The following is a 16,304-nucleotide window of genomic DNA, read 5'->3' on the forward strand; positions in this document are numbered from 1 at the left end:
ATCATCATGGGGAATAACGGACGCAGTACGATACTTTGAAATAGACGCTTTAGTCGCTTGCGCGCGGACTCGTTTTGTTGCATCACAGAAGTCGCTGTGTTAAGAGCGTCCTCTAGTGTCACTTCGAATGATTGTTTGATAAGAGAGCTGATTAATCCTTGGTATTTATATTCTTCTCAGTCAGTATTTTTTTTCAGGATGATTCTCAGTAAAGTAACAGTCTGCAATCTCTGGGATAACAGTGCAATCTAGTTTAACAGGTTGTCCCGAACTTTCTCTAGTTTCGATTTGTAAGAAGGCGATCCATTCACGTCATCCACCGTTTCCATTCACCTACTTTTGGCCTCATTTCCTCAATGTTTCCATCACTGTGGACCTTTTCCTACAGTTATTGTCTACATCACCGATCCCTGTTGCTCCTCTTTACTCAATTGACCTCAATTCCGCGATAATCTTTCACTGCCACAGTGAAACTCTGTTTTACTCCTTAAAGTGTGGGACTTTTTCTGAGAAGGGAGGCTGTATCGGCCCAAAATAAAACTGCTCTGCATATGAGAGCTAATGTGGTGTATACTAAGTTAGTGTGCGTTCCAGGTATCACCTTTTTTATTGAAGTCCTATACACCTCTGCTTGGTGTCACTCTTTTACTGACCAGTCTTAGTGTTATACTCCATATCTTGCTTCATCCAGCTTGTATAAACAAGTTCTCTCATCAGTACCCAAGTGGTTAGAAAAGGGAGCAGTGTCTGCCACATTATCTTGGCATTCACTACTGTCCTCACTGAGCAGAATATCTCTAATTTTCTCTAACAACACTTGTGTTCACAAGAATTACTTATGAACGATTTAATATCACTTCAGTTTTCACCGGTACTGGAATATTCCCACATTTGATATACCATTGACTTGTCTTGATGTCTAGTTATGCAAGTGGTTGAACTTTTTGGGGTCTCCTCTATTTTTACCCCTAGATCCAAAAATCCCTTATTTTAGGCTTTTTTTGGGCCGTATTTTGTGCAGTAAATTACACACTTATGATAAAGAGTAAACCAATGGTCTTAAGGTATCTTCAGCAAAAATGATCAGAAGGACTTGAAATTGTGTATGCATCGACCGACCCCATGGGTTCACCGCTTAAGTTACTCCTTGATATTCTAGGCATGTGGCAAGTTGTTTTATGCTATTTCAGGTTTTATGATCACAAATATTATAATATTTATCATATCTAATTCTTTTCCGGTGGTCCTAGCCCTGTAAGATTCACACTCAGAAGATAAAAAATGACACATTTGAAATATAAGTATATGTAAGTCTGACATTCAAAAAGCACAATCCAAAAAAGAAACAAGCAGGAAGTCATATATCAAATAAGAAACTCGTTATGTGACCAGATCCAAAAAAACACTTATCAAAAAACAGGCAATTAATCATAAGCAAAGCTCATAACATGAACCAAAACTTTTGGCAAACTCAACCTTCAAAGAGCTGAGCCCAAAAGTCAAAAGAAAACACAAACCTATAGCACAGAGAACACAGAATGCTCACCAATGGAACTCTGTGTTTGCTTTTGCAAAGATAAGAAGCACAGTGCTTGAATCAAAACACTATTTGAGCTCCCACAAGTTATGTTCCTTATTCCTCCATCATGTGATTACTGCAGAGTAAGACACAGACAGAGGGGCCACCAGATATAGATATACACCATGAAGGACAAGAGGTAGCACTCCAACTCATTCTTGACAACTGCCATACAATCTTTAGAGGTTTTGTTCGGGAGTATTCTGATTTTTGGAAATACCATATTGAGATATCCATATTGATTTTAGAGAAGCAGTAGTTGTTGTATATACAGTATGCCTGTGAAGAGTTTGAAGGTAATTTTCTAACAATTTAACGCCCCTCATCCTGAAGTTGTAACCCAATCGCATGTGTTTAACATATGTGTGCTCCAGAGAGTTTTTATTGTGGGAAACTCTTCTCAGGCAAGCATTTCCCATGCCACAACCACATTACAGAGAAAAGCACAAGCACACAGCAATATTTTCTTCTCTCTGTCTTCTTTCTCTCTGTTTGTGTCACTGCCTCCATGCCAAGTGTTGTCTTCCTTCCTCCAGACTCTGGCTCCTGGAGATATGGCAGGCAGCTCCTTTTATATTATCCCTTGAAGTTCTTCTGGTGTTCCCAAAGCTTGGCCCAGGATCACTTTTGGGTAAGGCTGGAGCCCCACAAAGTAGGGCTCCCCAGTCCCCGCAGCACCCCCTGGCGGCACCCATGGAACCCAACAGGGCTGAGCCAACAATCTCCAAGTCTCATGATGCCCTGTGGGAATCCATGGCGATGCTGCAACCCAAGGGGACTCCCATCTAGTGCCCTGGGGGAGACAGAGCTCTGTGCAAGTCCTTCCATGGTGCAGGTGTCCCCCCGCAAGGTGATTAGATTGGTCTGTGAATGTTATGTTATTTTAATTAGATATAGAACACTATTCAAATTTTATAAAAATCATGATTCATTGTATATTTTTGTAAAATGCTTTTTTAATATAAAAGCTTATACTTTGTTTCTTATACACATTTAAATGGTGAACAGGGTGCCTATGCATGAATTTCTTTCAAAAACAAAAATTTATACAGTAATTAACAAAAAACAAGAGGTCAGAGGATGAAATGAAGGTTGTGAAATGAACGTAACTGGAACCAGGATTATCAAGCCAAACAGATGTCTAAATCCAAAATATCAGTTTTATACACAGTTAAAAGTTTGTCGCAAAACAAATCTGTAACCTGAATGACTTTAAATTGCAGTTAGAATAGTAACACTTGGACATGGAGTGTACTACGTTGCCGGCTTATTAACTGTTGTTGCCCTAATGACATCATTCGATGTAACTTCTGTGGTCATCACCTAGCAACCTGCGGTTGCGTCTGTACACAAAATAGTCCTACCCATAATGGAGCTGTGATACAGTAAAAGGAAATGGTAATTAGTTTTTATTGCATCATAATGTAAATATATAACAGAAACAATGGAATACTAAAAATCTGCATGTATTTAAAAATGTGAAAGGTAGTTGAGAAAACTATATAAAAAAATATAAGAAGCCAGAAAAATGAACAAAGTGTGGAATTCACAACATTTGTTTAAGAAAATGGAACAACTAACAATGAACTCAAAATATGTCTCTTCACAATGTTCCTGTATGTGAGCAGCGTTCATTTCTTGTGGTGTTTTGTCCTTTCCTTTGCTGTCAATTTGTATGGATCTGCATTGTTTACTAAGCTCAGTTTATTTATGTAGTATTCCTTTCTGCCACAATTTAATTTGTCCCAGTATGATCCCTTCTCCTTCTTTGTCCATTTGTTTTTTTTAAACCAGTGCACATATTTGGTTATAAAATTTGGATTTTTTACTAACTTGACTGAATTTGTTTGCTTATTTTTGGCTGAATATTTTCAGTGACTGACAGTTTGGTGCATCCCTAAAATCAAAATAAGGATAAAGGTACAGGCAGGACTCGAACTGCACGGCTACTACTTGATACCACCTGTATTATTCTGTACCCCCTTAGAATCACACTGAGGTCACTCTTTCTGAATATTAAATGTGACATATTATTGTGTTTTTCTCCAAAGTTTTTGTTATGGCTGGATTTTTCTGGGCATTAAGGCCATGAAATTGATCCATCAGTGAAAAACAATTTTCCTTAGGTTCTCTGCAAATAGTCAGGAATTTCTTGTGAGTGAGTCAATCAGTGACATTTTGCTTTATATGTTTAGATGCAGTAAATAGTAAAAATAAAGAAAAAAGACTTCTATGTGTAGTTGTGACTAAATATTTATTACTGACTATAAATTTCATAAGTAAATATACTTGCTGTTAAGCCATAATGTTTCAGTCATTTTGAATGCCTAAGTATAAAATGTGCTGGCACAATTGCTGGGAGTGAAGGGAGATCACCATAAACATGTAATTTATATTTTACACCATTCTGAGCCATCATCCACTAAAGTTTTATTTGACACTAGCCATGTTACCTGTCTAAGATGGGTTGAAATGTAAGAAATCAACGTAGATCACAGTGTTAATGATTGCAGTGCACCGTCTATTGGAATGTGTTTTGTAATACATGTAGTAATAGTATGCGTTGCATTTGCCATTCCAACAATAGCGTATCACACACATTTGTAGTACTAAAATGCATTACTACAAATGTTTATGATGCACCATCTGTTGGAATGAAAAATGCAAAGCATATGTTTCTCTTATATACCATTAGTTATGGGAGTGCTAATGTTAAAAGCAGTGCTAATGTTTATAATGTGTCATCTGCTGGAATGACAAATGCAATGTATTTTATTACTATAAATATTTGTGATGGCCCATATGTTAGAACTGCAGAGACGTGGCAACGGGATGGACACACAGATACACAGACACATGGACACTTGTCATTTGTTAAGGTGGATAAAGAAATACTGCCATTGTTTATCGAAAGGGACACTCTTTAGGATTTGTATTTGTCAATGGCCTCTGGTTGTATCCTGTCTTCTAATGCAGTTGTGTGTTCTTCCAAATCAATTGTTTTATACTAGAATTCACAATTAAAGGCTTTATAACAAACAACATATTTAGTAACATCTGACTTTACTGTTTAAAGTTAAATGTAAAGATGTGAACTTGGGTGAGCTAAGAGCTTTTTAACCATGATGGGTAAACAGTAAAACCTGCTCTCTAGCTAAATGTCCTTTATAACAAGATGTACACAGGATTCTCACTACTGTTTTCCAGGTCTATTATAATGAGCAGATATAACGAAATTGTAAATCTGACTTTGTTGTCTGTTGTGTTTTGGCCTTCCATACCTACACAACAACATTGATGGAATGTGTTTTCAACACCTAGAAAATCAATTTGTATCCTGATATGAAATGTTATTTGTTGGCATTTGCTTTTTCATGTTACTAGTTTTTGGGTGCAAATATCTGTTTGTGGTTTATACCTGAACTGAAAATCTGGTTATGAAAAACTGAAGGTACTGAAGTGTTGTATCTTGTGTCAGAACATCTTAAAATTTGGAAAGAGCAAGTCAGTTAGAATGTCAATCTAGTAAGTACCTACTGTAGATAGGACCATTTTACATACATACTGTACATACATACATACATACAGTGGAGCCAAAATATATTCAGATCCCTTCTCTTTCTGTATGCTTTATTGTGTTGTAGATTTAATTGTAAGTGGATACATTTGCATTTTTTGCCCAATTATTTACAATCAACCTGTAAAAGGAAAAGTGAAAACATATATTCAGAAAGTTTTGCAGATTTATTAAAAATCAGAAACTGAAATCTCTCATTCATACAAGTATTCAGACACTTAATTCCTTTCTTTGTAGAACCACTTTGGCAACAGTTACAGTTCTTGGGTAAGCCTCTACAAGCTTTGCAAACCTGGATTTGGGCAGTTTTTGCTAGTCATCCTGATAGATCCTCTCAAGCTTTGTTAGATTGGATGGGAAGCATCCATAAACTGCCCTCTTCAGGTCTCTCCACACATGTTTAAGTCTGGGATTTGGCTGAGCCACTCAATGACAGTCGGAGACTTGTCCCCTGACCGGTCTCCCTTTCCCTGCTACTGAGAAGCACCCCATATCCAATAAACCCACAGAAAACTGCAACGCTCCAACAACATGATAAAAACGAATGTATTAAAATACATTACTTAGTTGTAATTAATAGAAAACACAAATCAGCTTACCTTATACATTGTTTACCCAGTGACTTGAAGACTGCATCTTCAAGAATCAGTGCTAATGGGTGCTGTAAGGTAAAACAGACAAAGGCATTCATTAATTTATAGATCATAAAGAACATTTTGAACTAGGATCTAAAGTGCCAACCAACAAAGAAATTTACATTGTGGTGTTATATGTTCAAATTGTAAAGTTTTAGTTATGAACCTTTATGCAGAATTTTTAAATATTAAGGAAACAATTTGAACAATGTCATGCATTCTTCTGTTTTATGCCATTTTTTTTCACCGTTTTATGCATTTTTTAAATTTATTTTATTTTAATTGCTGGTGATCTCTGATGGTTCCCAGAGATCCAGGTGACTGTCACATCATATTGTCACATGGGGGATGTGTTATGTTGGTTGCATGATCATATGGGTCTTGTTAGTCATTTTGGGAACACTGTGTAAGCAGTTGTAAAGGCATGGTCAAATCGTCATTCTGATTTTTTTTTGGAGATGCTTGATTCTGTACTTTTGATATTTAATTCATTGAAATAACTAATTCCATTTGCACCTGTGGATTTTGCAAAATCTTTTCTTTAAACTTTTATGCAGGTTTTAGTGTTTTGTGCCTCTGTTTTATCTTTCTTGTTCACAAGTGCCTTTTCAAATATTTTCAAATCTGTAATTTATTGCTCATTTAGGAGCTAGTTCAGTTAGGCGGGAATCAGTCCTGGGGGGGATACCTGTTTACCTGTAAGGGCACAGTCACACAAACCGATTTTATTATAGATTTTTGTTGGTTGTGGGGTGTTACGTAATGTTGTGACTTTGATTTTTGGCTTTTGATAAACATCATAAGATTTATTTAGAAATGTTAGTCAACCTAACAGCAATGGATGTGAGAGGAATTCATGGGAAATGGAAACAAATTCAGACACAGAGAGAACATACTGTACAGTAGATGTCGGCCTGGCTAGCAATCAAACTTCTTCAGCTGTTTGAATTGTGAGGTAACAGCTGTGGTTAGGGTGTTCATTTCTTTTTTTCTGTGTTCCTCTTAGGGTTATCACAATACCAAAATTTCAAAGTTCAATATGATAGTAATAAAAACTTTAAGATAATAATTATTCATTTTCTGAAAATATTAAGAAAGCCATGTTCCCAACCCTGCTTAAGATTATCTAGCGATCCATTATTTTGAAAGCACTAGTGGCAAAAATATATAGTATGTATGTCTTAACTGCATTTATAAATATTATTTATACAGCAAATAGTGATGTAAAGTTATAAAAAGCTAACTTAGCTTCTTTCCCCAAAGTCTCAGATACTCATTTAATAACAGAAATATTTTGACGAACAATAAACACTGATGTACAGTTCAAATGATGCAAATATATTTTCAGTATACATACAAATCCGTAAATGTCCTAATATTGGTCATATTCAACAGCCTGAAGATTATATGTCAAAAACTGGACTTATGGTGAGCACTGGTGTGCCAAGTATCAAGACAATTACTGGAAAAGCAAAGCTGTGCTTAAAAAAACAAACAAATAAATACACAGAGATTGTGCTTTGTAGATATAGAGATATGCAGTATTAAGATTTTCCCACATGACTACAGGTTATAAACCCAACCAATTTCTTTAAACAGATATTTTCTCATTTCCGTGTTTTCTTGTTTCAGTCCAGAAATTACCAAGTGTTTATGCTACATTTGTAATGAATGAAGGAATTATTTATATGCGTGTTAGACTGTGGTTACCTGGCTTTTTTTAATGCTTTAAGTATTTAACCTTTTATATACAAATAAGCATACAAGTGGATAACAATGAAGTTGCTGCTGCCCTTTTGCATTTAATGTTGTTTAGACTGGTGTCTGTTCCTCATTGATTGTCAGTATTCAGATACAAATAGAGAGCAAACTGCGTAGAATTAAAGTGATCTGAAAAGAAAGTAACAAAACAAAGCTATTGTAAAAATACAAGTATTTCTAAATTTCTTATGAATGTGAATCTCACATTAATGCTGTTTTCTGCATGCACAAGGTTAGTTAGTTAAACAGTAAGCTTACTTAAAGCTAAAACTGACTCAGTGATAGTGAATTTGGTTAGGAGATCCCCAAAATTGAGCTTGAAAACGACTGCACATCTAATATACTGTATAATAAAACGCTATTGTCTTTGAGTACATCCGGTCTTTCTGAGCAATCTGATTGGTCAGTTTGGCTTTTATGGTACAGTGGTGGGCAAAACGTTAAAGGTGAGAAGTTCAGTTTCTGATTATGAAGCGAGCAATACACTTTGAAATAATAGAGCCTGAGAACCAAGAAAGATCAAGAAAGGAAGCACTGGGCGAGTTGGGACACACAAAAACACTGAGGAGAGGCATAGGAGGAACACTGAAGCAAGCGTAGGGCAAGAGATATCAAATATCAAATAATTTAAAATGTATTCTGTTACCTGTCGTAGCTGTTAAATATACAGTATGTAAATCAGTTTCTACTTTGTTCCTTGTGTGTTTTAACAACTCTTCAAATATGTGTATACCAGGTCTGTATATAGTAATTAGTGTAATATATACTTGTATTTTAATGGAGAATTGTTCACAGGGCTTTGCGCCTGCACTCACCTTAAAAGCACTATACAAAAAAATAAGTTGTGTTATATTGTACTGTATATATTGGGGGGAGAATTGCCAGGTACCCACAATATGATATAATCCTAATGTATTATCAAGTTAATTATTTAATTGGTTTACTCTTGCACCCTAAGCTTAAAATACATAGAAGGGGCATACATATAAACTGGATTGACCTCTAAGTATTGTTGATGAGTGATGTCTTCAATGCCCGTCACTCCTCATCACTCCACATAGGGACTCACATTCTTCAATGTGAACAACATATGTATGTCCCTGGATATAACCCAGACCTGTATGCTACTCTGGTCTCCAAGAATATCCTAGACACATGAAGGCTGATATGCCCTTTGCTTATATGCCACTTACCAACCAATGATAATTTAGTTTTACCACTCGTCTTCTATTGGGATGTCCACATCAGCCTGATAAACCTGTAGGAAATGAATAGCAATGAGTGCCCTGTATTTACTTTATTACTTTGACCTAACCCTAATTTTAGATATAAAGGCAATGTGGTATTTATTAAAACAAAATAATACCAGTAATAGAAAATATAAATAGATTCTAAAGTCTGGATATTTATAGTCTTACTGAAAATCAGCAGCAGCGTCAAAAGAAGACGTTCTCTTTGGTAACGTTTAGATTTAGTAGTCAGGCTGATGCATGAGTTGTGTACTCTGATGTTGCGCTCCTGGATGGGCTATGATGTCCTGATATTATACACATATAACTGGCTAGCTATCCTGGTGATGAATGGCTCTGTCTAAAAGCTTTGATCTTTGTACTTTTTCTGTGTGATCTCTTGCTGTCTCCAGTTCTTTTACTTTTATTAAGTTGCAGATTGTTAAATTGTTTGCTCTTTTATGCAATTCCTTTTGCCTCTTGTGCTTCTCAGAGCTTATATTTGTTACAGAGCATTTTTGTTAATAATAAATCTTTTATTTATAAAGATTCTATGTTTGCCCTTTAGTGTGTAGCTGGGGTTTGATGGTCTCCCCCCTCTATTAGACATAATAGAGATTTTGAGTTATTATTTGGACCAGTTGTGCTCAGGAAACCCCAGTTCATGACTGACACATTTTTTTTTTCTAGAACTGCTGATTAATCATCCTTAACATGTGCTATTATTACATTACAATTTCCTGTGATTATATTTTTAATGCAACTCCTAATTTAATCAAGTCAATTTTTCTGCCCTTCACATGTGATGAAGTAGTGCCAAACAAATCCAAGTCTGTTGATAGTAGGTAGTGGGTCACCGGCACTTAACTGTTTCCCTTTTTATTTCTTGATACTGGACTTCATTCATACACACTTGTAGAGTTGCCACATATCCCAATACAGGGAACATAAAATGCAGCGTACCATATTGAATCACTAAGGGACATGACTTGTCCAGTATTTTCATACACATTATTTTATACATTCCCTAGCTGTTCAAACTGCAGAGAATAACACAAGAACAATTAAAATCAAATCGGTTATAAAAGTGGAGTGAAAAAGTGTAATTTTCATGTCCTAATTTTGCAGACGAACAAACACATTGGGCTGAATGAGATTGCATATCATCATCATCCTTGTCATTATGCTGAGTTCACACATTAACAGTGCAAAAAAAAAAAAACAGTCACATTGCGCAGTATAGAAGGATAGCCATAACAAGATGCTACATGCAGTGATGTCTACTAATGCAAGTCCGCCAATGAAACCTAAGAGGCCGTTGAGGTATAGGTCTAAGTGGGAAACAGAATGTCAATGGGTCAGCCATGTCACTGGCAACAAATATGCTAGCTGTTCAGCTTTTTTTCTGCCCATGGAGGGATATCTGACCTGAAACAGCATGGTGCAGGTATAACTCATTTCCAAGCAGCTAAAGAGCAAAGGACACAAAATGGAATCGCTCAATTTCTTGTATTTCACTCAGACTCCCTCCAAGACAGACATGGTGTGTTGTTGTTTAATTATTTATATGTTACCTATACCTACTTTATAGCCTACTGTAACCAATAAAAGGCAATAATCAGTGCATGTTGATCATGATAATATTTCAGTCCATTTAGGATAATTGTGAAGATAGTTAGTTTAGGCTTATTTTATATTTAAATTTATATTTATTTTCTTAGTAGTCACTTTCCTACAAAGCAAATAAGAAAGGAAGGCAACGTAATTGAGGGACGACAATCCAGGGACTGTCTTGAACAATTGTATCAGGACAGATTACAAAAGTTGGTTACCGCAAGTGAAAAGCTATAAAGCGGCCGTAAGAAAAAAATATCAATTAACAATATAATGGATATCCACAGAGCAAAAACATTCATTAATAATTTGACAGTTGGTGCTTTTGGTATGTTGTCTTGCAACATAGCAGTTCAGACCATACGCATTGGTTTCATCAGATATTATAGCAACAGTGTTGTTGTTGGGCATTGTTTCTGTTACACAAAACTGTTTAATAAACTAACTTGAATAAAAACTTGATCATTAAAATTGTTTTGTATTAGAAATTAATCACTGAGTTATTTCTGTTTTCTAGAAAACTATTAATATGCTTAAAGGGAACATCAAAAAAATTTAATTGTGTGATTAATCACGATTGCATTTTTTAATCGAACTACAGCCCTATTTTCTCAGATTTTTTAATGATTAAATAAATTTTTTTTAGCGAGTCTGTATTTTTCTGTGCTTGAGGGCCATGGGATTAATTTTTTAGTCTGTCCGCAAACAACTGTATTTCTTGTCAGTGAGTCAGTAAGTCTTTAAGGGACATATAACTTTATTAAAATTCATTTTATTTAATAGAAAATTCATACCATCATGCAGTCTTTATTCCCTTTTTCTTACCTCTTGTTCAACGATGCTCTCACTGCCTAGAACCTTGTGGAAATAAACACTAAAAGAAATTTCAAACTTGTAGTACTGTCCTGTGCATGCTCCCAAGCTCTGTCTCTCTCTTCTGCACTAATATGGTTTTTATTTGTTTTTTTTTGTTATTTTTGCTGGTTTTGAATTATTATTTTTATATGTTTGTTTTTTTCTGATATGCTCATAATTATGCATTGTCCCTTTTAACTGTGCTTCCACTCCTTGTGTGTTGTGGGAGGAGCCCCAGGAGGCGGAGCCACTCTGACATCACTCCTTTTGAGGTCTCCTTCTGGCAATTTAAGGCCCAGAGTTTGCTTGTTCTCCCCGTGTCTGCGTGGGTTTCCTCCGGGTGCTCCAGTTTCCTCCCACAGTCCAAAGACATGCAGGTTAGGTGCATTGGCGATTCTAAATTGTCCCTAATGTGTGCTTGGGTTTTGTGTGTGTCTGCCCTGCAGTGGGTGGGCGCCCTGCCCGGGTTTGTTTCTGCGTTGCGCCCTGTGTTGGCTGGGATTGGCTCCCGTGACCCTGTGTTAGGATGTAGCGGATTGGACAATAACTGACTGACTGACTGGGTTAGCTGGATTTTCTTGATTTTTTTTTTTTTTTGCTTCTGTCTTTGGGTTTCTCTTCTGGTTTGTGGCTTTGGACTTAAATTGCCTTTTAGATAGCTCCTTTTTGCCTAGTTTTGCTCTTTTCAGCATTTTGCTTGTATTTTTCTATTTTTTTCTAATAAATACTTTTTATATGAAGATTATTTGTTTGCCCTGTTCATACAAACTGAAGGTTTATTGCCAATGTTCTCCTGATGGCAGTTTTGCTATATTTTGGGACTTTTCGTGCTATTTTGCCAGCTCAATCTGTTCGGGGTCTGCTAGGCCAGGAGCCTACTTTTAGCAGTTTTGATGCTAGCTGGATTTGGGGTCAGTCTCCTTTGATAGGTTGTTTAGGTTGCTGCTCTGCCTTTATAGTTCTTTTAGGAGGCCTCACATCCATTTTGCTATGTTTGGGGCTGTAGCCAAATTTGCAAAATAGTAAATAGGTGACATCACTTTTAAATTATATGAAATATTTACTTGCTACCACAGACAAAAGAGAAAAGTACATTGGTAAAAACCTGTAATTAAAGACACCAGAACAGTAGTACTACAAAAACGTACTCGAACAACTAATTGGTTATACTCTTTGATACTTATGCTAAGACTGCTACAGAAATATATACTAGAAAAATATGTACATTTATATTTCTATACTAGGTATGCTTTAGAGCTGCCTTTTTTGCCACTATCTCTTGGCACCACTCGTCATAATGACCACTTCTATCTGCAAAGTGTTTTGCTGGTCAAATGCAATGCTGGCCACTACCGTACAGGCCTGGTTTACCAACTCTAGCTTTGGTTTCCCTACGTGTTCATCAATTTTTTTTTCATTTATTCCTCTGTTGCCTACCACACAAAGTTATCAATTATTAGCAATACAACAATAAACCTCATGCACGTGGCCCATGTGGGTGCAACACAGTCACTACCATGTGGCTGCTGATGATGTATAACGTTACATAACAGATTTGGCTTTTAAGTCCAGTTTTCTTATTTTAGACTCTGAATTGGCATTTTTATTATCATTTATTTTTTTTGAGCCTCCTACGTGTTTTGCCTATTTTAAAAATTTACTTCCAAACTCTAGCAACTAGATGGCCACAGAGACACTTCTTGTTGTATTAAGGTGGATAAGCTGATTTCAGTCCACCTGGCAGTTACTCTGTTTTGGCCGTATTCAGTGTTAATGTCTATTGAAATGTCTTTTGTAATGTATGTAGTAATAAAATGGTGGCGCATCACAAACATTACCACTGCTTTTGTGAATTCCTTATCAAGTGGCATATAACTGAGAAATAGCAACCAAACATGCATAGACAAACAATTGTCATTTTATTAAGGTATACTAAGTTGCCCCCTACTCGCTTCGCTCGCCAACCCCCCTGGCCTGCACTACGCACCAGCCACTTTGCGTCTCTGCTGCTCGTGTATGTGGTTTTCACTTTCACCAAACAACAAATCTTTTAATTCTTGCAGATACGCCTCTTCATTGGGAAGAAACACTACTTTTCCTTGATGGCAACATAAATTAGACGATCTACAAGTCTCCAAATTAAAGCTTAAATCCGAACAATATATTCAATCTCTTTTTGCTGTTCCATTATTTCACAGAGTGATCTTTACTATCATTTTTTTTGAGACTTTCGAATTTTAGTACTCTCAATATCATAAACCTGCTCCACATGTGTATTGTGCCAACGTTTTTGAGTTCTTTATGGCGTTCTATTTTGTCATCTACTCTTTGTCTTTTATTTCCGGCCCCGGGTGTGGTTAAATCTCTTGGCAAAAAGTCTTGTCTCACGGGACGTGAAAGTTTCTCTCTGAAAAAGTCACGTCTTGTCCCAGAATTTTTTTATTATAATAGAGATATATAGATAAATTAAAATACAGTATACCATTTATATAATTGCAAGGCAAATGTAAAAACAACCGTTTTTGAAAATTTACTACATTTTCATGGTGTCTTCTGTTTTTTTTTAAGCAAATCTTTTTTTATAGATAGTATTCTTTTCCTCTAAAGCATATTATTATATCTAGGTGTGAATTTCCCCCCCTAAATGTATAAGTTCAAAGGTGCTTGATTTCTGCTATTTGTGATAACATCCTCAGACTCTCTAACTCCAGTTTAGTTTTGCAGAGAGCCAGAGACTGTCCAATCAACATAGAGTATAAGGCAGGAAGCGGCCCCAGATGTGGCACCCATCTACCTTCTGATGATGCCTGTAGCACAGTCTTAAAGAAACAGTTAAGTGTTATGAAATGTGAGGTTGTAATTACCAACCAGTGCAATTTATTTTGTGAAATTCAAATTTTGTTGTTTCCTCTGGCATAGCCCGTACAGCTAGGCTTAAAGGCACTTTAATGGTCCTTTTAAAAGGTTTGTTTTTTTCTAATTGTATGTGTCTATATTCGTGGTGTCATGGGAAGGCAGTACACTCTTTGTAAGGTGTAACACGCCATCCAAGCTCCAACAGGAACAGAATGTTAGAGCAGTAAGCCACACAGAGCTTGGACTCCAGTATTAGTTCTTTACTAAAGCATCTTCTGTGTAGTGCTGGTGTGCTCTTCCTGTGTTCTCATGGTTTTGAGGCAATGAATCTGTTTTCCTCTGACAGAAAGTAAATTAGTTTGTGTGGATTCTATCAAACCTGGCCCAGCAGAGGTGCGGCACCCACACAGTGCTTGGACCCCAGTATGAATTCTTTACTAGAGTATCTTCTGTGTGGTACTGGCGTGCTTTGCCTGTGTTCTCATGGCTTTGAATTGAAGAATCTGTTTTTTTCTCTGACTGATAGTAAATTAGTTTGTTTGGATGTTCAACCTAACCTGGGCCTGCAGAGGTGTAGCTAAGAATTAATCTCAGGGGGTGAGAAAATACACAAATTATGATTCTGTCTATAATCAATCAGCTGTAACTGTCATAAAGTAAATAATCAAACTGTCAAATCTGAAATCCCTCCCTGCTACACCTGTGTGGCCCAATATGTAAGTAAGTTTACAATAGTCTGGAAAGCAATCCAGAACTCCAGCTCCCACTAAACCCTGTACTGGAGAAAGCCGGTTTAGAAAATGGATGAGAGAGGTTCATGAACATTTGTTTTTCTGCGTGTTTAATCAGTGAACTTGTTTGTAGGCAGGGGCCTGGACCTGGCTGTCTTTTTAGCTTACTTTTCTTGCCATGGTAACTGAGAATGCTGTATTGTTTTCTTACAGGTGGGTCTCCAGTCCGTGTATTTCCATTTTACCCTAAAGAATCAAAAAGAGCTCATTGCCCATAGTTGCCATGGCAGCCTTCTACTGTAGTTGCTATCGCAGCATTCCCAGACTTTGTCAGAAAAAGCGTGGGAAGCGGGGATGCCTGTTTACCTTATGTCATTTTTTTATATGACTGCCACACTAAGACCAGTTTGCTTAGCACCCTTCTCTTAACACTTGCCTCTTTGCTGTACGTCTCCCACTTTAGATTTGATTTTAATGTTTTCATTGCTTATTTATTTTATCTCTGGGGTCCATTTACGATCTGACTACAAATCTGGTGTTCATTGACTACATTACCTGATTATGTCTCTAGACTCTAGTAGAGCTTTGTGTGGTTGTGTTATTGTATTTTACTTATTTATTTTTGTTAAGAGATGATTTTACAGTTTTTCAGTTCTGTTGAATACAGATTCAGGTTTTCTGCATGCATACCTAAACTGCATATGGCTTCTTTTCTGTGCAATATTGATATAGGTGGGAATATACTCTTTATTTAATTTAGTAGTCTTGCTAATGAACATTGTCTAACGGGAACAGGAAAACAAAATATCAGATATAAAGAAAAGATAGATAGATAGATAGATAGATAGATAGATAGATAGATAGATAGATAGATAGATAGATAGATAGATAGATAGATAGATAGATAGATAGATAGATAGATAGATAGATAGATAGACAGATACTTTATTAATCCCAAGGGGAAATTCACACAGTAATTTATATGAGCTATCAAGTATTGCCACCTCAGTATTCACATCATTTTTTAAATCTAATGAAGATATTGTCAGTAGCCATCTTCACTTTGTATAACTTCAGAAGCTGCCAGTTAACTTGTTCATTTTCCTGGTGATCAATTGCAATGAAGCTATTAAGTTAATATGAATCTTGGTCAGGCGGCCTTTGAACTAGGCAAATACTCTAGATACCTCTGATTTAGATTTCACAACAAACTCCTACGGCTGGGAGTATTCTGGTGAGAAACCTGTCTTTTTTCACATTTCTTTATGATTGATAACGTGTCCCAAAGTACATCCCTGCACATATGATAAAGGGAGGCACAATTGTAAATGTTCTGTGTAGTTCTTTCTTATAAAAACGGGCAGAGAGCTAAGATTGATCCTCACACTGCTGGTATACTTCTAATTCATTCATCTAGATAGACAGTATCCAGCCATCCTGTTTTCTGTTTATCTTGAACAGGCGGCA

The 16,304-nt window shown here is 36.4% G+C and overlaps 1 protein-coding gene across 3 annotated transcripts in view; it reads left to right on the top strand.

The window, feature by feature from the left end:
• Nucleotides 1–16,304, top strand: part of ksr2 (kinase suppressor of ras 2) — a 272,560-nt gene that overhangs the window by 1,346 nt on the left and 254,910 nt on the right. The window lies entirely within an intron of this gene.

The sequence above is a fragment of the Erpetoichthys calabaricus genome, chromosome 18 (assembly GCF_900747795.2).
Source record: "Erpetoichthys calabaricus chromosome 18, fErpCal1.3, whole genome shotgun sequence".
Taxonomy (NCBI): domain Eukaryota; kingdom Metazoa; phylum Chordata; class Cladistia; order Polypteriformes; family Polypteridae; genus Erpetoichthys; species Erpetoichthys calabaricus.